Source organism: Colletes gigas, unplaced genomic scaffold (assembly GCF_013123115.1).
Source record: "Colletes gigas isolate AHSC1104 unplaced genomic scaffold, ASM1312311v1 Colletes_gigas_Sc00003, whole genome shotgun sequence".
NCBI classification, from domain to species: domain Eukaryota; kingdom Metazoa; phylum Arthropoda; class Insecta; order Hymenoptera; family Colletidae; genus Colletes; species Colletes gigas.
Window position 1 is genome coordinate 9,289,399 of NW_025106632.1, and position 21,769 is coordinate 9,311,167.

A 21,769-nucleotide genomic window follows, 5' to 3' on the forward strand; every position below is an offset into this window, starting at 1 on the left:
GAGACATCCCCTTAGCGATTATTTAACGTCTCTCCGGTAGAATAATAGAGTTATAATAAATAAACCGATCGCCTATCCTAGTCGTTTTAGATATTACGTCGGTTATGTTCTCCTTAGCTCCTCCACAAATTAATCCGGTCATCTGGAACCCTTCTAGACGGTCATGCAATCGTTACGAAAGCAAATTCTTGTACAAAACGTCCGCCTGATCTGCGGGGGTAGTCGCTCCAATCGTGTCGCGTGCGACCAAAGCGCGGTTAGGGTTGAAAGTCGGGGAACCAAGGCATATCGTTCTCACACAGTTTCTTTCGTTTTTCGTTTGCAACGTTTCTGGTAGCTATCGTTCGCTTCGTCAAGTGCTCGATTCTTGATGGACGCTGCGTTTAGACGTTCTTCGACATAATTGAATTCTGGGGCACCTTGCACACGGGGGACAAAAAAATCTTGTAATAATAAGCACGTCCTGGAACGGTTCGATAATTCGATGAGAGCGAATTAGGTCGCGAATTTTCGTCCTTTCGTCGAGGCAGAAATTAAACGGTCTGTCTCGTTAGAAACGACAGGGTTTTATTCTTATTAAATTGAATCGTTTTCCTCGATTATCGCGATCCCGAATAGAAATAAGATAACGTGTATCTGCGCGCCTACGTAGGGCATTCTGGATCCTTTCATTTAGCGTAGTTCTCGGTAATACTTTTTAAATTAGTATTTAAAATGGGAAGGGAAATTTCCTTGGAACAAAATACTATTTTTCAGCATTTTCCCAACACGTGTTTCATGTTTTAAAGTTATCAAAATTACTTAGATAGCTGCCCCTAGCTATAGTCGCATCTGCTTCATCATCCTTGAAGAATATATTTTGATTTGGTCGCTCAGATTTGTAACCGATCAAAACAGCGTTAGTCGATCGGTCAAAATATCATATCGGTAACAACTGCCCCGAAACGTTCCTCGAAAGCGTAACTCGTCGGGCAAAAAAGATTGGCAGATGTCTCGGAATGATTTTCCGGAAAAGTACCGGGACAAAAAGGAGCTTCCTCGTTGAAAACGCGGCCCCCGACGTGATTCGAACTTTCATTTTTCCCCGGCGTTCCCGTCGGTTCTAATAGAAAACGACACAGAATGGCGTCGCAGCGGGAGGGTGGAATAAAATCAGCCGGTCGGATACAGGCTCAAAAAATTCTACCCTCCCCGGCGCAATTCGCGGAAGGAGCCCGGAAGCTCGTTCGATTCGCGGAGGGACGCAAGAAAGCCCAGACCGAATGAAAGTCTAACGTGCTCTCCCACGCTGGCGAAGTTTAATTAGGTGCGCCGCGACGCTGTGCCCGAGTCGTGTATACGCGAGCCGATACGCCACGGATTGCCGGCGCTGTATCGAGGGAAATGGACGCTGGCAACGGGGCTGGCTCACCGGCTGGGATACGGATACGCCGTCGGAAGGGGGTGGCTTCGGTAAAAAGGACTCGACCGGCACACCTACGCACAGGCACACGTACACTATCGGCCAAAAAGTTATCGCCGAAACTCGTCTTGACCTCCGCTCGATCGCTTCCTCTCCGCCGTTCCTTCTTTTCTCTTTTTCCACGGGATTGTCAAGGCTTACCTGGACTTACAGCCACGACCAGGTCCGTATTTCGCCTCTCACGGAATCGCGATCCCAACGACGAGCAATTTTGTCCCGCTGGCTGGGCGGGAAACCAGTCGAGAAACCCTCGGATAGTATCTTCGGGTCACGGACGACCCGCAACCAACATCGAATCGAACACTAAGCAAAATAAGCGGTCTGCTTTGCTATGAAAAGGTAGATGATATAATTTTTGGCGGACTAGACCATCAGCGTCGAGGGGTTAACCTACGGAACAAGTTTCTTTGAATCGTCGGAACCGAGTAACGAATTTTCAAACTCCTATAGAATTAATAGTTGGATCGATCGACCTATCCGCGTCCCTTAAAAATTTTCCGGGAAATCTCAGGCAAAATGGTAGCCACGTTTTAAGCGACGTACGCCCATCCCGTACCACTTACACCTCCCACGAAATTACATCATCCCCCGGCACTCTTCGATCACCAAAGCATAACGGGAACACTCATCTCGAGTCTACCAAAAGCCCATTTTGCCCTTGTTATACCGAAATAAAACTCTTTACTTCGCGTACGATTCAAGATGTGTCCTCGGTGGGGAGGGTTGCAAAGGGTTAAATTATAAAATAACTCAATCTTGTTTGGTGAATGTCAATTTTTTGAAGGTTTTATAGTAAAAGACTCCCTCAACGGAGGTTCGTAACCACCCCTTGGACGTTCTCGTCCCCGATCGCGAGGAAACTTTTGCCGGGCAATGTACTGGCGCGCGTTCGAGTGGCTAGATTCAAATGGACTGGTGCACACGTGTGCAGCGAGGCTGTACGTAGCCGATAGGGTGGTCGGGGGATGAGAACGAGCGGAGGATCGCAGAAATGGACCGTTGCCTCGAGCACGAGTCGATCCTCTGTCACGAGAAACCGAATCGGGGGCGGGTTGTGGCGGGGCGGCGGGGAACGAGGAAGGGCTCGACTTTTGTACACGTCAGATTGAAATTTAGCGTGGGATTCGAATGAGCGGCCGAAGAGTAGCGAGATTACCTCCCTTCGTCGCGCTTTGCCCGTTACTTCGACGTGCCTCCGACGTTTTTCGTCGGACTTAGTTATCCTAGCCAAGCTTCGATGCCGATCGATCCTTTACCCCCCCGCACCCTTCACCCTCCCCCGAACCTCCTATCATCACGGTTTTCTATTTTCTTTTTTTTCCCCTCCGGTCTGCTCTTGTCCTTTGTCTTTCTTTTCGTTTTATTCGGAGAAGCAGCGGATCGGGGTGGAGCCATCGTCAGGATCCGAGGCTCGCGTCCGTCGGACTTTTCGTTCGGTTTTTCTTCGCGGGGACAAATTTCAGGAAGATAGCCGTCAGTAATTGCGGCTACGGTGCTCGCCTTCGGACTTCCGTCGGAGTTTATTTCAAAGTTAAGGATGTTTAGTAGAACGGGGATGATTAGACGATGGTGGGAAACTCGTAATTGGACGGAAAAGTTGAAGGGTTTGTCTGCCTTCTAAATGCCTGGACAGCCAACGCTCTGATCGTCGAACGGTCTTCGTGGACGAGAACGCGAGGAAAATTTCAGTTATTTCCATCGTGTAACGTAGGCACGGTAAAATTGTTTGTTTAATTGGAAATTGGGTCGGATTCGTTTCGGCAGGTGTGCCCGTAAGATAGCAGAGCTCGTATGAAATTCTAGAGGCAACTCTTTCGACTAGTCGAGGGGTGTGCGTATCGAGCATAGCGATACACCGACGCTCCAACTAATTACTTGGTTACTAATGAAATTAATTGCTATCGTAGGCGTGCTCTTTGATGCGAGCCCGCTTCAAGATATCGTGGAAATTCTAACCGCGGCTCGTCGACTCTTGTCAAGCGCACGCCACGAGCAACAATATCGCAATGCCGCGTTGTTCCGCGGGAGTTTTGATGCGCGACCGCGAAAATTCGAACCGCGTGCAGGCATCTTCGCCAACATCCGGAGACCTTGATCCAGCGGGCGTCGTATTAGAAATTGCCAAAAACCGGCACAGAATCCGGGGAGGTCGATCCCCGGGGGACGTCGTAATAAGAAATTCGCCAAGTTGTGGAAAGTTCCCGGCGTGGAATTTCATCCGGGGTGTCCCGACTGTTTCGACCTGCTGGGAAACGCGGCAATTAACGTGGCATGTCTCGAATGAAACTTGGCCCATCAACGAGTGCCTCGACCGCCGAAAGTAAAGAGTTTAAGCGGCCCTTAATTCGCAAGCCCGATTCTCGCGAGACGTGGGAACCGGGAGGGATGTCCGGCGAAAAGTTTCCACGAAAGGGCCGTCTAATCAGATCAATTTTTCGATAACGAGCCGCTGTTCCCTTTTGTACGAGGGCTGCGGACGCTTTCACCGCGGGGGACGGAACAACGGGAAACGCAGGGCTGGTGTGGGGGGGGGGGGGCAGCTTGTCGGCCTCCCCCGTCTTTTAAAACGTGTCTCGGAAGTTGCTAATGCCTTTAAAGCGTCTTCGTGTTTCCTGGATATCCGATGACCGGCCGTTTCTCAACGGAATTAGGGACTCTGGATTCGATAGTTCTCGGAAATTTGGAAATTAACCAAAAATACAATTTCCCTATCTCGACGATTCTTCTATTTTGCAATATTCCCGTACACTTCGGTTCACGAGGGTACATAAAACTTTCTATAAATCCATTCGTCGGGGAAAATATCCTGTCCCTCGGTAGGTGGGCGCGTACGAGGGTAAGGGCAACGTTTCGGCGAGATATCAGTGATTTTTCACGCGAAGGGAGCCCGAGTTTCCTCGCAGCCCACTAAATAAATGCGCTGGAAGCTCGTCGAATCAATCTTAAACCGTGCTCGCAGACTTCTTCGTCGATGTTCGAGGATTTAAGTGAGTTTGAACGACGCCGTCACCACCCTCCCGCCCCCACCCCCTAGCCCGATCCCTGTAACGACGCACGCCGGTGTGTGAAATATTATTGCGACATTTATCTCGCCGACGCGAAGACATTTTCCGAACCGAGCCGAGATTCCGGGGCCGTACAATTTCCCGGCCGGTGTCCTGGAATTTCACCAATTTTCCCGCCCTGTTTGATTAACTTTTTGCCCGATTGCTCCTACCGCGCCGGCGAATCTGGAACACGATCGGGCATACATCAAAATTAGAGATTCTTATTTCGCTGTATATCACTTTGACTGCCACGTCGTCCACACATGGCTGACAGGACTTTTCACTATGGAAACAAAACGACTGATTCACGCGTGGTAACGTTCCTGGAAATAAATTCGAATAGGATTAAAAAATTGTACAGTTTTGGTTTGCCCACCAACGCGATAGATACTCTTATGTTTATCCTTATCATTATTACGATCCAAGTATTTTCGTGTAGTTTCACGTGGTTCTTTCTCATCTACGAATCAGACGGTTGATTGGCTTAGAAATAACGTATCTTTTTGCCAGAATGCCGAGAATTGACAATCGCTAATGAATAGACGGATGTGGATACTAGGATCCGTTGGGTCGTCGGAATTATTCAATTCCATTGATTACGGAACGACCGCGTTAACGTTCGTTTAGAAACGTTCGCTCATTAGACGGGTTTGTTATCGACGTTTCGATCGTTAGCTATGCTCCGTTGCTCGAAAAGTTAGCGCCGTGAAAAATTAACAACGGCCAATTTCGGAGTGTTTTTTTACACGGTCGCGTATTATGCAGGAGCTTCTTTGTTTCCTGTACGTCGCGATCGATCGAAAATCCATCCGGTCCGGTCGTTCCGCTGATCGCGGTCGCGTCTAAAAGCAAACGACAAATTCGATTCATTGATCGGATTATCCGATCGTTGAATCGGGATCGCTTCGCCCTGGTTCATTACCTCGTTATCAGCGAATCGATATCCCGTTAAATCATTCACCGTTCGCTTTTTGCGTGTCTTAATCGCGGGCGTCGATTTTGATTGACGCGTTCGATGGATCATAAATTTGGTTCTTCGTCTAGCTTCTTCGACAGAGGTCGAAAAACGGGCGAAGGTATTAGCTCGAGTTTGAAGATCGCATACAAGTTAGTAATTTTAAGAAACTTTTTCGATAACGAAAGCTAGGAAAATTCCAAATAGAGGAATATTGAATGCGAATAGGAGGAGAATCGATGTTGAAAGTTGTCCAGGATCGCGTAAACAGGAAAACAAACGAAATAGCGAACGGGAAAGTCAAAGGAGTGCGGTGGTAGGTCCCCTGTTCGCGATCGTAGGGTAGAAAATTCTGCGTAAGTGGGTGGAACCAAAGAAGACAAAGTTCCAGAGCGTGGTGTGGGTTGGGGTGACCAGTGGTGGATGATGGCGCAAGGTGGGGTGCGATCTAACGGAGACGACGTAGTTTCTGTCGAGTGGTTGTGTAACGGAGGCTACAGGGGTGGCGAACTGCGGTGGATCGACGGGGGTGGTGTGCCTTTGTAACGGCGTGGGGCACCGTGCATGTAACGAGTTTCCAATAATGGCTCAGCTGCATTACGCCATTGGTTGCTAGTTTCGTTGCTCCCACAGAAGTCGAACCAAGAAACCTTTCCGCTTCTTCCGACACCGGCATTTCCGATCTTTTGCGATTTCGGCGATCTCCAAGTGTTTTCGATCGCTTTTCCCCCGGTTTTTCCATCGATGTTTAGATTCCGCTAATTGTATCGCGTTTCCTGGTCGTTTATACAGCTTCGGTGGGTTCCATCGACCGACGATTATCGGATTTGATGGGTCAGAGTTTCGCTATTCTTCCTCGTCCCGATTAAGGGCTCTGCCAGACCAGCGACTTCCCTTCGTGCGACAGTTTAGTCCAACTTGTACAACACTCATATGATAGCATACAGAGCATTCGACTTGGGGAAATTTTAGTGGCAGATTCTAGAGGCCAAAATAAGACGAAAATCAAGAATACTAATTTGTTGATCGAGGCTTAGTTAAAAAGTTACTAACGTTCAAAGTTCTATACCGACTGGAAAATTTTTCGGCGAAAAAAAAAATTTCAAATCGTTCTAGAAAAAATGTTTTTGGCTGCAGGGGTCAATTACAATCATTTTTTATTAATAGACATACCCTCGAAATCCTAACCATACTACAACTATAATTTCAGGTCTGAAATGTAACTCTAAAATGTTTTGCGAATCTTTAAAATGTCGTAACTTCTGAACGGATTGGAGGATTTTAATATTTCAAACGGCAAACAACGCGTATTTTAGTGAAGAATATGAAGAAATTCTAACAACATTGAAAAAGTTGTTCCTTGACCCCGTAAAGTGACAAAAACCCCATAAAGATGGTCCAATTTTCAAGCGACCATAACTCCTACAATAGTGAATATATTTCAATGAAACTTTTTTCTGAAGTAGAGCTCATGGCTACCTTCAAAGAAGTATTTATTAATTGATTAAAAATCAGAAACGAATTTTTAAGAAAAATCGACAGTGGGTAGGTGCTTAAATTTTTCGGCGAAAATGAAAAGTTTCAAATCGTTCTGGAAAAAATGTTTTTGTCTGCGAGGGTCAATTACAATCATTTTTTATCAATAGACATACCCTGGAAATCTTAACCATTTTCGAGAAAAAAAATTCCTTACTGAAAATATAATTTCGGGCGAGAAATGTCACTAAAATTTCTTGCGTATCTTTAAAATGTCGTAACTTCTGAACGGATTGGAGGATTTTAATATTTCAAACGGCAAACAACGCATATTTTAGTGAAGAATATGAAGAAATTCTAACAACATTGAAAAAGTTGTTCCTTGACCCCGTAAAGTGACAAAAACCCCATAAAGATGGTCCAATTTTCAAGCGACCATAACTCCTACAATAGTGAATATATTTCAATGAAACTTTTTTCTGAAGTAGAGCTCATGGCTACCTTCAAAGAAGTATTTATTAATTGATTAAAAATCAGAAACGAATTTTTAAGAAAAATCGACAGGGGGTACGTGACTAAATTTTGCGCCGGAAAAAAAAAATTTCAAATCGTTCTGGAAAAATTATTTTCGGTTGCGGGGGTCAATTACAATAATTTTTGGTGAATAGACATAGCCCCAAAATCTTACGCACTGTCGAGAAAAAAATTCGTGTAGGTGGACAAATTTTATTAATAATTGTTAACTATAATTTCGTCAATAACTTTTAATAAAGCCTTAATCAACAAATTGGTATTCTTGATTTTCGTCCTATTTTAGCCTGTAGAATCTCCCATTACAATTTTTCCCAGGGATGATCGAACACCCTGTATAACCCTATAAACAGGATGTTCATGCTTGCTATTAATCATTCCTAATACTCTGCGTATGCATTTTAGTTACTTCGGTGTTAACTGAGAATTTTTTAACCGAAAACAGTGTTCGGTTGCCCTTCTTCCATGTTCGTATCGTAATGTGGAAATAATAAACATTGTTTTGCAAATATGTCCGTATGACCGTATCTCCCGAAGCTTATTCTACGAACTAAGGTTTTTTATAGGATGGGTAGTTTATAATTGACATCGTAATGAGTTGTTAAAGGCCGCCGTGTGCCCTTGCCTCGTTACATGCGCCGCAGTGTTAAGTTATTCAGTTTTTTCCCTGCCTTTTGTGCAGAATAAGCATTCGTCGGCCTTGTTAGCATGGAATTTCTTTTCGCGGGATCTCATCGCGCAGGATATTCAATTTGGATTAGACTTAATCAAATGTTTAAGACAGAGTTCGAACTCCAATCGTTGCTAGAATCGTCAAAGTGGTTGGTAGTTACGCGATATTATAGAGACACTGATTTATACGTTCGACGGTTAGGGGTTAGATTGGGAAGCAGAGCATAATAATCGTAAAACACGTATGTACCTATATTCTAGTAAATATACCTTTGTCGTTCTCCTGCGACCCTTCCTCATTTTCTCCCCTTTTCCACCACTTGTTCCGTGACTCATTCCGACACGCATGAATTTGAGCCAGTACATGGTATTCTGAAAGATAAGAATTTGCATAAAGAATGTCGTTTCTCGGCTTAATTCGTATGGTTAAGACCGAAACAAAATTTTTACAAAAATTGTCTACAAAGTAGTCATTTTTTTTTTAATAATTTGTGCTTTATTTACTACGTATAGAAACAAACACGTCCAAATATTTGCAGATATTCTACAAAACGCGAAGGAAGGATCTTATTTAATATTAAAAATCGTTTCTAGTAATTTCGGAGTACCTTCTCCGTAGGTTCCAAGATTCCGACCTTCCACAGTCTTTTTTTATGCTCGGTTCTTTTCAACCTTCGGCCACCCTCGGCTCTTTCACCTGGCTTATTAGTCGACAGACTTTTCTTTAACCAACGATTCTTCCTCAGCCGTTGGATCAAACCGTCGCGTCGATTCTTTTTCTCGATCATCCCACTCCTCGTCGGGCCATCGATATAACTTGGTCGTCAATAGATCTTCCGTTCTCTTTGACCAGCAATTCCGGTCCTCTTCATCCTTCGAATACCACGGTTCGATCGAGTCCACCATTTTTGTCCCTGGATCCTTCGACTCTGTCCCCGTTCCTTCTAACCTCTTTCGCGAGTTTCCTTTTGAAAGCGTTCTCTCTTGTTCCCGATTTCGATACGTTCCGTGAGTTCGTCGGATCGATTGTTTCGTTTCGCGGCTTAATTACCACCTTTTTCGCGTTTCGAGCAGGAGCCATTCACCGGACGCTTTGATCCTTTGATTCTTCCGCGTCGTCGTTTTCTTTTCCGCGATTCCCGGCTGCCACCCCCGCTTCTTCCACTCGTTATAAGAGACGAAGACGTTATCCCCGGCAGTTTAGGCGACGCGAGACGCCGGGACGAGGAAGTTACGGCCGTCTAAACGCTCCTCGATCGATTCCGTGACCCGAGTGCAAGATACACGCTACGTTTTAGGAACTTTCGCGAACTGGACCGAAGACAGCAAAAGTTGTTCGATTTTTGCGTGGAATTGCGCAAAACAGACTCTACCCCTCGTTTCGATAAACTTACTGATTTCCAAACCTGAGCATGGAACGGAGTTTGATTTTGACGTCGAGCCGTCGAAGATTGTTTAGACTTTGTCAGCTGTCTTCTACGTATACAGTTTGTTACTAAACTCTGTATTTCTATTCACCAACACCTGTTACTCTCTCCCTCTCTCTCTATCAAAGGATTTATTCCGTGAATAAATAGATAAATTTTGAATATTGAACAATTTCGGTAACCGAGACACTTGAATTTCTTTCGAGACTCTCCCCTCTCCTCGGCTCGTAGATTCCAGCATCAATTATATCGTAATCGGTCTGGTCGAACGATGAACTTGGCGGTGCAGCGGCGTATCGTCGGAATTACCAATACCGCGCGAAGGAAACGTGTACACGGGAAAGAATACAAGCCGAAGAATCGTCCACCCCCGGTCGTTTGCTAAGTAGAAATCGTTTTCCTCCTCCGCGTGGAAGTGGCTGCTTCATCTGCAACGAATAATACGTCGTCGGGCCGTAATTACGAGCAATTACGATCGAAGGATTTCCAAATCGCGCATGAAGAAACGAAAAAAAGAGAGTTACTCCTTGGATAGAGGCCGGCGAGCGTCGTCGACGGCCGGGCGGAACAATTCGCGAACGAGTAGCAGATAATCGACTGGGATGCTTATCCGCATAAAGGCGGCCGAAACAATAACAATAACAACAACAACAATAACCACCGGCATCGAGCACGAAATGTAATTCATGCATCCAGTTAACGAGTCCCCGAGCGGCTCGCCGTACGGGATTTCTTGGCCGACTTTCACGGCTATTATAAGCTCGAGTATTTTCATTATACATTTTTTTTCCTCCTTCCACGGCCACTTCGCATTGATACGCTACTCTCTCTCTCTCTCTCACTCACTCTCTTTGCTCCCTCCCATCTCTCGTCTGACGATCCGCTTCGACCCCCGCTTCGGGATCCCTTTTCCACCCCACAGATACAACGTCGCGGATCGACGTAACGATCCACTTATGGAAAATGCCGCGGCAGAAGAAGAAAGGCTCTCGTCGCTGCTACTCGGACATCAGCCCCCTTTCCGAACACCCCCTCTCGTCGTAGGGTATGCGCCTCCTTCAACCCCCCCGGCTCCATTCTCTATTCTGCTTTTTTCGGAGAGAATCCTCTTAGTCCTCTAGTGGCTGGGCTGTCCTCGGCTGCAGGAATATGCTTTGGGTTTAGAAGAATCGCGCGCCTACACAACTCCTCTTCCGCTGCTCGGCGTCTCATCGATTCGCGGAAGCTTTGCGAGCCCGAAGATCCTTTCTACGGCGAAAGATTTTTCCAGCCGCACGGGTGGATCGGTCTTCTCAACCTTGTGGCCTCAACCCTTCCGGAAATTGTCTCTAAACGGTTCGTTAAGGCTCCGTTGAAACGCGTCTATCGAAAGAAAGAAAAAAAATGAAGTCTCGAGTCCTTGTAGGATCGCAGGTATTGTAGAGGCAAGAGGGCAGCCGCTTCCTACGTAACGGAAGCATCCGAGCTCCAGTTAATTAAACATTTAGATGCCGCTGGCGGTCGCCTAAAATTTAATTCGGCCATTAATTAATGCTCCCGCGGTGCACGGGCGACGGTGAACCGGGGAACGCGAGGGGCGGCGGAGGGGGTGGCGTTGGAAAATGCATTATTACCCGGCTCGGTTCTCAGGTATTCATATTCGAACAAAACCGATAGAGGTACGCTTATCGGTGAATTTTTCTGGCCCCCGGGTTGGGAAAAATAGAAGGAGAAAGCGAGCGGTGGGGGGAGGGGGTGGCCGGGCAGCCCGGACCGGAGGAGGCGCGGAATAAAACAGGAAGAGAACGGAAAGTATGAAAAAGAAACTCGTTAACGGAGCCGCGGAGATTCGTTTCGGGCGACAGGCACATGTGCGTATAATGATCTCCGGTATGGCCAGGTTTATGTCGGCTACCGGCCGAAAGGTTGCCTTTAATTAGCATAACTACTGCGTACCAACGTTAGCCGGAACGTAGCTGGCTAGCCGGGCCGCTGGTATGGTGGTAATATGCGCCCCGACTAGTCCTTGAGTTATTGCCTGATCAATAATCTATATGTGGCAGCAACAGTACCGTACACCGTAGGGCGAGCTTGCTGTCCACGTAAACCCAACCCCCGTGTGCTGCCGGAGCTCTAAGCTTCCAACGCTGAATATTGCAGCTGGGTATCGCTCTACACCGATAAATCTTCCGCTCCTTCGTGCAAAACGAACAAATGAAAGAACCAAAAATATATATATATATAGATATATATATATATATCTAAAACAGAAAACAGAACTGGGCTAACTTCTGGTCCGCGACTGGAATAAGCATTAAGAGGTATTAGGGGGTGCGCGGCCGTGCCCGTCTATGTATACATTATTTGCCCCGTCGTTTTGTTTCTCCAGAGGGATAACAATGGAACGGAAAAAATGCCTCCTGCCCGGCGCTGGTCAACGAATGGATCCGCGGATCGTCAAATTTTTTTCGACCGGCTATCGGTGCCTCGTTCCCGATTTGTCGACTTACTCCCCGTTGCATCCGTTCGACCTGGTCAGACGTCCATCGCATAATTAACGATAACCGTTAAGGTTTTCGCGATCCATCGCGGCCCTCAAATTCTATGTTTTAGGTGACAGATCTCAGAAATATTATTTCTTATCCACTTTGATTGAATTTGTTAGTTAAATAAATTTTTCTACAACGCGAAACGCACTAATCGCGTTATACGGGGAGTCGACCGTGTATTTATCTTGACGCGTACCAGTGGTCGAAATCACGATAGTGTGACACGGATTATGGTCTGACCCATATCGACCCGTTCTACTTCCATTTACCCGAATAGTTTCGATATTCGGGACGCCTAACTCAAAACGATATACAGCCTCGCAGCATTTCGCGTACGAATTATCATCGTTGTAGAATTAATTTCTGGAATGTTGTTAACGCGAGCACGGAAAATCGAAACGAAAATCGATACGCGAACTTTGCGACGTCTGGCCATATTTCTGCGTCGAACTTGCCCGTTAACTTTGAGATTAAATTACAACTAAATACCAAATATAGATAACTCTGCGTAAAATACAGAGGAACGCACGATGCTTTATAAGTGGAAAGTTAGTTAATGCTTACGTTTACTAGACAGTGTTTACCCGTTATTTATCTCACTTTATTATTCTCAGTCCGTGTTCCCTGATGATAGATTGTACTTTTCGTTGCTCGATCTTAGGAAACGTTGGTCAGTTTTAACATTTATTTCTAGATTCAGAGTTAATTGGATTGTTTTTAAAACAATTGCACGAAATTATATTATATTACATCGAATGATTTTCAAAATCCAGTAGTGTTTCATTAATCGAGTCGGACAATCTGACATTCATGGAATCTCACAGTCAAGCAACGAATCCGATCGAATTGTTTTTAAAACAATTCCACGAAATGATACTATATTACATCGAATGATTTTCAAAATCCAGTAGTGTGCCATTAATCGAGTCGGACAATCTGACATTCATGGAATCTCACAGTCAAGCAACGAATCCGATCGAATTGTTTTCAAAACAATTGCACAAAATGATACTATATTACATCGAATGATTTTCAAAATCCAGTAGTGTTTCATTAATCTAGTCGGACAATCTGACATTCATGGAATCTCACAGTCAAGCAACGAATCCGATCGAATTGTTTTCAAAACAATTCCACGAAATGATACTATATTACATCGAATGATTTTCAAAATCCAGTAGTGTGCCATTAATCGAGTCGGACAATCTGACATTCATGGAATCTCACAGTCAAGCAACGAATCCGATCGAATTGTTTTTAAAACAATTGCACGAAATGATACTATATTACATCGAATGATTTTCAAAATCCAGTAGTGTTTCATTAATCTAGTCGGACAATCTGACATTCATGGAATCTCACAGTCAAGCAACGAATCCGATCGAATTGTTTTCAAAACAATTCCACGAAATGATACTATATTACATCGAATGATTTTCAAAATCCAGTAGTGTGCCATTAATCGAGTCGGACAATCTGACATTCATGGAATCTCACAGTCAAGCAACGAATCCGATCGAATTGTTTTTAAAACAATTGCACGAAATGATACTATATTACATCGAATGATTTTCAAAATCCAGTAGTGTGCCATTAATCGAGTCGGACAATCTGACATTCATGGAATCTCACAGTCAAGCAACGAATCCGATCGAATTGTTTTCAAAACAATTCCACGAAATGATACTATATTACACCGAATGATTTTCAAAATTCAGTAGTGAAGCAACGATCGTTTGCATAACGGTGGTCCGTGAAAAGTCCGAATCGGTCCAACGGTTATTTTATCGGTGCCTGAAACGAACAGAAATACACGGCATTCCTAGAAAATGAATTGTAATTCATGCTCGATGAAGTGCCGGGCAGAGTATCGTAATCGGATGTGGTACCAATATCACGGTTGCCCGGGACATTATGCTATCGTAGCACGTCAAGTGCCCGATAGAAAATATCCTGGACGTTGGATCGGTCGAAGTGGTACGGTAAATTGGACGGCTCGTTTACCCGATCTTGCAACGTTAGTTTTCTTTTTATGGGATACATCGGAAGGGAAAAAGTTTGCGAAAGAGTCCCGATGACTAGGGACGATACGCGACAGGGAATCCTATATGTCCAACTATAGGCGCAACCGTCGTGGAAAGAACTAACCATTCATTTATTTATCGTCTGTGCGGACGATGGACACCATTTTGAATATCAATGAGACAAGATGCTCCTCGAGTTTGTCTCGAATAAAAGATAGATGCGAAAAAAATTAAACGAGTTACTATCGAACGATCTAATAATAACGAAATAAATAAATGAGCTTTAAAATATTGAAATTTAATCAGCGACGCCGATAATCTTGACTACATTGTTATAAACTTCACCTCTCACCGGAGTGTCATTAATCCCTTTTAGTTTGTTTATAATTCGCAATGGCTTCTTAACACTATTGTTTTCCGGGCAAGTTAACTGATCCGTAGTCAGCAACTCGCAATCTAAATGAAATCTATCGACGAAGTTCGCTTAAAATGACTTTCGCAACGAGGGATGATAGTAGATCGGTTTAGCATTTAGCCGCAGAATTGCACTCGTTTACTTCAACTTGCAAAACTTGACCCATCCTAGAAAGTAACTGGAGATGTTTGTAATATAGATTTGCAAACAAATTTAGATCATCCGTAATTAAGGAGTATTACAATACGCATAGCCAGGCCAGGCTGTCTCGGACGTAGTAGTTGCAAAAGGGATATTAAAAAAAAATTAATTATCGTAGGTAGCTGGTATGTTTTCAAGCGAGACGAGAGAGGCGGTAGAAAGGTTTCCATTTGCTCTACCTATCCCCACCATCGAACAGCTGTCTCTGCGTGTATGGTCTCGGCGACACGACGAAAATACGTTTAGATCATAACAGATCGAGCCTCGCGCTTCTGTGCGTCGCAAATTTACCAGCTCTCTAGACCAGTGGATAGAAAACTAACAATCGCCAAGTAAATCGATATTTTTCTAATACTATTATGGGTTTGGACTTGGTATACCTGCAGGTGACGTGATTTGAAAAAGTTTGAGAATCGCTGGTCCGGTCCCATATCGGTCGACGTCGATTTCACGAGGAACCGTTTCACGAAACCACGCGTCAATTCGGCGTTCAACGTCACTTGTACGCGTCAATTCGCATCACCGTTCAACAAAATCCTGCATTCCGAGTCCCGCGATCACGACAATAATTAGGAGGAACGATCGCGGCGTAGGTCGATCGATTTACCTTTGGGATGTATCGAAAAATCGAAGATGAAAAGTTGGGTCGTTGGAAAAATGGAGGGAACGACCGGCAAGAAAATGACGAATCCCGGAAAACTGGGCCGCGATCGAAGCACTCGAACGAACGTAGAGTGACCCCGAAACGTCGCGGTTAATCTGATTAGCAGCTAATTACTCGGTACGCCGTTAAACTTATCATTGGATTTACGCGACGGAGTCGCGGACAAAGCGCGAGGCCTGAATATTTAACAACAGTCGGTCCGTCATAACGTGGATATCGATTTTCGGACGGTCGATATTGGTGAATTTAATCGACAGATCCGTCGTTAGTCTGACACATGATTAAATAACAAAATTTCGTATTCTGTTTTTGATCTCGCTCGAAGATAACGTCTGGACGAGATCCGATGAACAATAAATTTTAATTCAATCTATAGGTTACCCTATCGCGGCACAGTCGTGTGCGAATTAAAATACAGTAATGGAGGATAAATATTAATAGTGTTTATTATCGTTATAATTACTCGTTTATTAATGCGACAAAGAAACCCTCTGTTAACGGTAGAAATCGGTTCTGATAGCAGCTAATGGAATTAAAGAAACGTAGAACGACTTGTCCGAGGAATCAACATACGTCGGTATAAACAATTGATAAGGAAGAAGAATGAAAATTAAAAGTGGATCGTAATTTGCAGAATCGTCCGTTACTCGTCGATAGAATTATCGATGTTGCCCGAGAGACTGAAAAGGTATTTTCTCGATGAAATTGTCGAGCAGTGAAAATTGTTATCGCGAAATGTTTATTGGTCGTATGAATCGATCCGCGTCTATTCCGTTCGTCGATCGGTCGCTTGTTTAATGTTTCGACAAGAATTAGCGAGAAACGCGTTGCACAAGGGTGGTTGGAACCCCTAACAGGAACTCTCAGTAAGTTCACGATTACGGGAATTAATTTGCTCTGGTTAATTGAGAAATCGTTGATATTAAAGCGACGACGTTTATCACCCCGCGATTCGAGGGGGTTGTTGCGTCGCATCGAAGGCGATATTCTGCGCTGACAGGGAAAATATTTGGGGGACCGGCAATTTTAATTTCTCGAAACAAATGGTCAGGTTAAAAAATTAAGCGCCTATCTTTGGTTCTGGTCCCTCGATATTTCCATCGTTATTTGTAGAAACTAACGAAACTCGGTATAATTTTGGTGCAGAATATTTGGAGTGGGGTGTTTGATAATTTTGTCCAGTCGTGAAAAAAAATTGGTGCGTCCGAGGGTTCAGTGACCCCGGATCGACGCGTTATCGTCATCCTTCGATTTCTCACGTGTGCGTCGAGCCGCCAGCCACCGGGGTGATCGAAGGGTTGAGCGCGGAAGAAACGAGAGCAAAATAGAGCCGGAGAAAGATCGAGAGGGAACGGCGGAGGGGGAGGGGGTGGCTAGAGGGGGAGCATCGCGGAGAGATAACGAGGAGGACAGAAACGGACGAAAGGAAAAGAGGGTCGCGTTAGCTTCGTTGGGAGTGGAGGGTTCGGGGGGGTGGTGGCGATGGATCGCGATGCTCGGTATCGAAAATTCCTTGCATTTCGTAGCCGAGCACCGGTGGCTACTAATTTCGAAAACTGCCAGGTACAGAGGGACGTCGCGGTGCCCTGCGACGCGCCTGAGGAAAAAAGACGCCGGTGGCCAGGGGACGGGGAACGGGGAACGGGGAAGAGGGGGCAAGCGATCGGAAGCAAGAGGGGCGGTGGAACGTGGGAATAGAAGGAAAAAAGAGAGACGCCGATCGCGAAAAACGTGGTAACGCAGAAACGCAGAGAAAGGTAGTAGCGGAGAAAGGAGAAAGGCCCAGAGGATAGAGGGGCGGGAAGGGGGGGAGTAGCAGCGTGTAAGAGGGAAAGAGAAAGCCGCGGAGCGACCAGTCCGGTTCTGGTTCGACGCAGTTCGGTTCGGTTCCTAGCCAGTAAGCGGTAGATTAAAGAGAAATGGCTACACGTTCATATTGATTTTTGTCCTCAGTTCGCGGGTGGATACGAGGGTGAGGGTGGCTGGTCGAGGCTGACGGTGAGGCGAGCTCACTCAGGAGGAGGAGGAGGAGGTGGTGGTGGAGGTGGAGGTGGTGGATGAGAGCGACGGAGGTGGTCTGCACGCGAGAAAGACAGCGAATCTTCTCGCCTCGCTCTTCCTCGTTCCCTTTCCACCCTCCTCGGCCCGCGGACGGTCCCTCGCTCTCTTCGAGTCTCTGTCTCTGGCCTCTTTCTCTTCCCTCGTCCTTCCTCTGTCCCGTCGATGTTCTTGTCTCTCTCTTACCGGCTCGTGTCTCACCCCTACGCCGCGTCTCTTTCTTCGTCCCTCGCACGCGTCCTCTCCGTGCCACCCTCCGCGGCTCTCCGGCTTCCTCCCTGGCCTCTTCCTCCTCCTCCTCCGCCTCCTCGTAGCGGCTTCTCATCCTACGCGCCGCTCTCCAACCCCCGACGTCACCCCCCGCCGGCACACCATCGCCAACCACCCCCTCCCATCCTGTGCCCGCTATTCCAAGCCCTCTTTTTCTTTCCCGCCGCATTCACTGCTCCCGGACTCCATCCTTGTCCTCGTTCCATCCGACGCGGTCTGTCAGCCGGCGGAGGACTGCCACCCCCGCTGGCTGAAAACTCGTCAAAAAATATACATTCCACGACGGCCGGCAATACGTCGATGCTTGTAACTGCACCGAACCGAGGGAGAATGAGAGACCCCGGATACCTGGCAGGGGACGAAAGGGGAGATATTGGAACCGGCGTGGGCGGGGACGGGGTTCGGAAGGATTGATAAAAAGAGAAACAGAGAGAGCAGCCTGATAACGATGCAAATTTTCCAGGTATCTGGCTCCTAGGGAACACCGGGTTCGCGGTTATTCCGGCTTCGGGATACGCCAAATGAAGTTGAGAACGTTCGACGAGCCTGGTGGGGGGGTTGGCCGAACGAAAGGCTCGATTAGCTACGTTCGATGCACGACGATTTCGTGGACGCCGAACGATTAAGATCCAGAGCAACCAGACGGGACCGTAAATTTCCACCGAGGAATTGTTAAGAGCCCGCGAGTTCGCCGAAGGGGTGGTTTACGCGCGTAACTTTTTTCCGAGTATCGGGACGGTTTTGCGCGAGAATTCTGTTTCAGAAACTGTCGCAAACTATCGCCGACTCGAACTTCGTGGAAGTCTTCGTTCGTCCCTTAGAATAGCGTTCTTGTTTTTTATTTTTTCTTTTAATACTAGATTCACAGGCATCGATTGCACATATTCTTATCGAACCCCGTTACGTTAATGGATACATTTGTTCCCGATAACAGTTTTATTTACCGTTGGCGTTTTGTTAAAGCGTGTATTTTTGATGTCGATGGTATTCTAGATAAATAATAAACGAGCGAGGAGCATCGTTAGTTCTCTGCGGTCGCGATTCCATTGTCTCCCCTATTGCTGAGCGATCAAACCCCCTGGAAGGATGCTTCGAGGGGATTGGGGAGCACCTCGCGCGTTGCAACCTTTTACCCTTCTTCGAGCATTCGATATGCTTATTAGAGAAAGGGAAAGGTGTCTTCCTCGCTGCACTTCAACCTCCCTCTTTCCCCTCTCGTTCAAAGAGCTCGTCGTTTTTTGTTTTCTCCCTCGAAACTGGAATCTATTCAGACGCGCGTTTTCCTTTCGAAACGTCCGCCTCGTTTCGAATAAAAAAGTATATTTTATTAGTACTTTCAATCGACACAATGTTTCTTTAATCTGTAATTTTAATTAGAACCCGTATGCGATTTGTACGTTGAACAGCAAAGTTGAAATTGTTCGAGGGACTCCGTGGAACCATCCCGATCGGCGTGATTCGATTTTCCGCGATCGTGGCGTCTCGACGATCGGCGTTTCGGATCGCGGGCGCATCTTGCGGCGGACTAAAATCGATTTGCGACGGCGGAACCGCTTTAGCGCGAGCCACCGTCCTCCATAAACACAATTCGACCAACCTTGCGGTTTGCATTCTAATTTCTGTCGCGGCGCCGGCTAACGCAATTATCGCGCGTACCCGGAAATTGCGCGTATGGAAAATCAGGTTTAGACTGCCGGTGGTCCTATAATTTACTGTCGTCCCCCGGTCGAAATAGTCCCGCGCCTCCCTTTTCAATCCCTCGTTAGCTAATCCTTTATTCCTCGCGTCTAATTCGCCTGGAAACGAGAAAAATCGAACGAAGGACGATCGTTCGCGTAGTCGAAAACGGTCGAAGAATTCGTCGATCCCTGGGCGGGGGTTATGAATTCAAAACGACCCCGTAGAAAATGGTTCGAGGACCATCCGTTATCTAGACCCGTCGGTGGAAGTCCGCGAGAGGGTGGTTGGGGAGCGAACGAGGAACGGAAGGGGGCGAAAAACAAAAAAAAAATGGAAAATATCACACGAATATAATTCCGTCGGACTGAAAGGAAGTCGAACGGGGGCGGGGGCGGGTGAGGGTTGGCTGAAATAATCTCTTCCTTGGTCGCAACTTGGACGGGGCTCGAATGGACGCGCCTGGGGAGAGTCTTCTCCGGGCGGAACTTGACAAATTTTCAATAAGATCGCTAATTGGCCGGTTATTTCATCCCCCGCGAAAAAGAATTCAGTGACGCCGGACTTGGTCTCCGTCCCGACGTCCCGGCGTCCCAGCGTCCCCTCGAGCCAACCTGCTCGCTCGGTGGCCCGATATTCCCGCTCATATCCCCTGGCTATCAATGTATATAGCCGCGCTATCGATCGGGTCCGGCATTCATTTTTTGCTTATTTGACTTTTCGGCCCGGGCTTTCGTTCGTTCGTTCGTTAGCTCTTCTTCGAGGGCCATCGAACGACGCCCCGCCGCAAATAATTTTCCAGATAAGCCCGTACCGATGCGAGCCGCACCGGACCCGGCCAGAAATTTCCAACCTCCACCTCCTCCTCCTCCTCCACCCCCTAACGGTTGTTCAAACTCGCGATCTACGAAATAGAAACCACTCTCTTTCTATCAGTCACGATCCTCCTTTTTCTTGACCCACTAGTCGATCGCTTAGCGTTAACTTTTTTTTAAATAATCGACAACATTATTTAAATCAATGATACGCGAAGAGACTTTAAAACGTATGCCTATGGTTGCAAAATTCATTTTTACATAATGGGATTCGAGCACCCGTCGATGGGGTAGAAAATTCCAGTCGTCGATCGGCGGATCATCGACTAGCGAAAGACTTCGAGCGTTTAACGAGCAAAGAAACTTATTTTTGCAAAATGTCGAGTGCCCGCTAATTCGCGAAAACGTTTAATTTAATTTATCTCTTCCAGTATGTGAAAATAAAAAAACATATAGCGAATCCTCTGCCCGGAGAGAAATTATTCGGAATGGTTGGAGGGTGATCCGAGCGGTCGGTTAAGCGTGAACCGGGCAAACGGCGAGGGTTAATAAATGAACGAGGACGGTAGCGGATTAGGGGTTTGTAATCCGTCGCGTATAATATTCTAAATTCATGTTGGACTCGAAGCAAGTTCAGGATAAAAAATTCCCGGGTAAAAAGTGCGCGTTCCTCGGCAGGAGCGGAGCCCCGGGCCGCAGGAGGCAGCGGTTCATCGATTCGTCGATCGCGGCTTACAATTACCTCACCCCCCCTCCCCCGTCGTTCATTCTCCCGTTACAAGCAGCGCAACCGGAGCACCGGTGCCTTCGAAACTCCGCCGGTATTCCAACGTATTATTAATAAAATATTATAGAACGCTTTATAAAAAACGGTGGCCGGTCGGCGGAGAGAAGCGGGAAACATAGAGAGGTGGGTCAGGGGTGCGGTTCGCGGCAGAGGCTCGAATAAACCACAGATACCCGACTATAGAGAGGGCAACGTGGCCTGAAAGAGAGGCTCGGAGAGGAGAGACAGCCAGGGGATGAGAAGGGGGACGCGCGAGCGGGGGAGGGCACGAGAACGGAGGCGGAGAGTTCTGGAGTTCGAGCGATATATTGCGACTAAACCAAACTGACGGAATGCCAAAACTTTTTTGTAATTAAATTTTTCACCGCGATAGAAAAGACTGGGCCGCCGGTTGGGGGTGGGGCGGCGGTGGTGGCTCGCGCCAGTGTGCACGTTGTACAGGTTTTCCGTCGGGACGCCCTACGACGTTCCTTTTCCTCTTTTTTTTCCTCGCTCGTCGATCCATCCGGTCGGCTACATCCCGGCTTTGTTAATAGGTTACAGGGGCTAGGCCCGGCCTTCGAATGGGACAAAAAAAATAATAACAGTTTTGGGAGACTGCGTGTGGCTGCCACGAGGTCGGCTTTCAACTCTTTCTACTACGGTCACCCATCGTTGCGCGTTCGCTGGATCCTACTAGCGATAGGCCGCTCGAATCTCCGCTTTTAAATAGTTGCAACTTTCATTAAGAACTCGAGGAGGGAAAGAGATTGTTGTCGAA

The 21,769-nt window shown here is 46.6% G+C and overlaps 1 protein-coding gene across 1 annotated transcript in view; it reads left to right on the forward strand.

Annotated features, from left to right (window-relative positions):
- The window catches only part of LOC122404506 (homeobox protein onecut-like), a 69,707-nt gene that overhangs the window by 11,035 nt on the left and 36,903 nt on the right, over positions 1-21,769 (forward strand). The window lies entirely within an intron of this gene.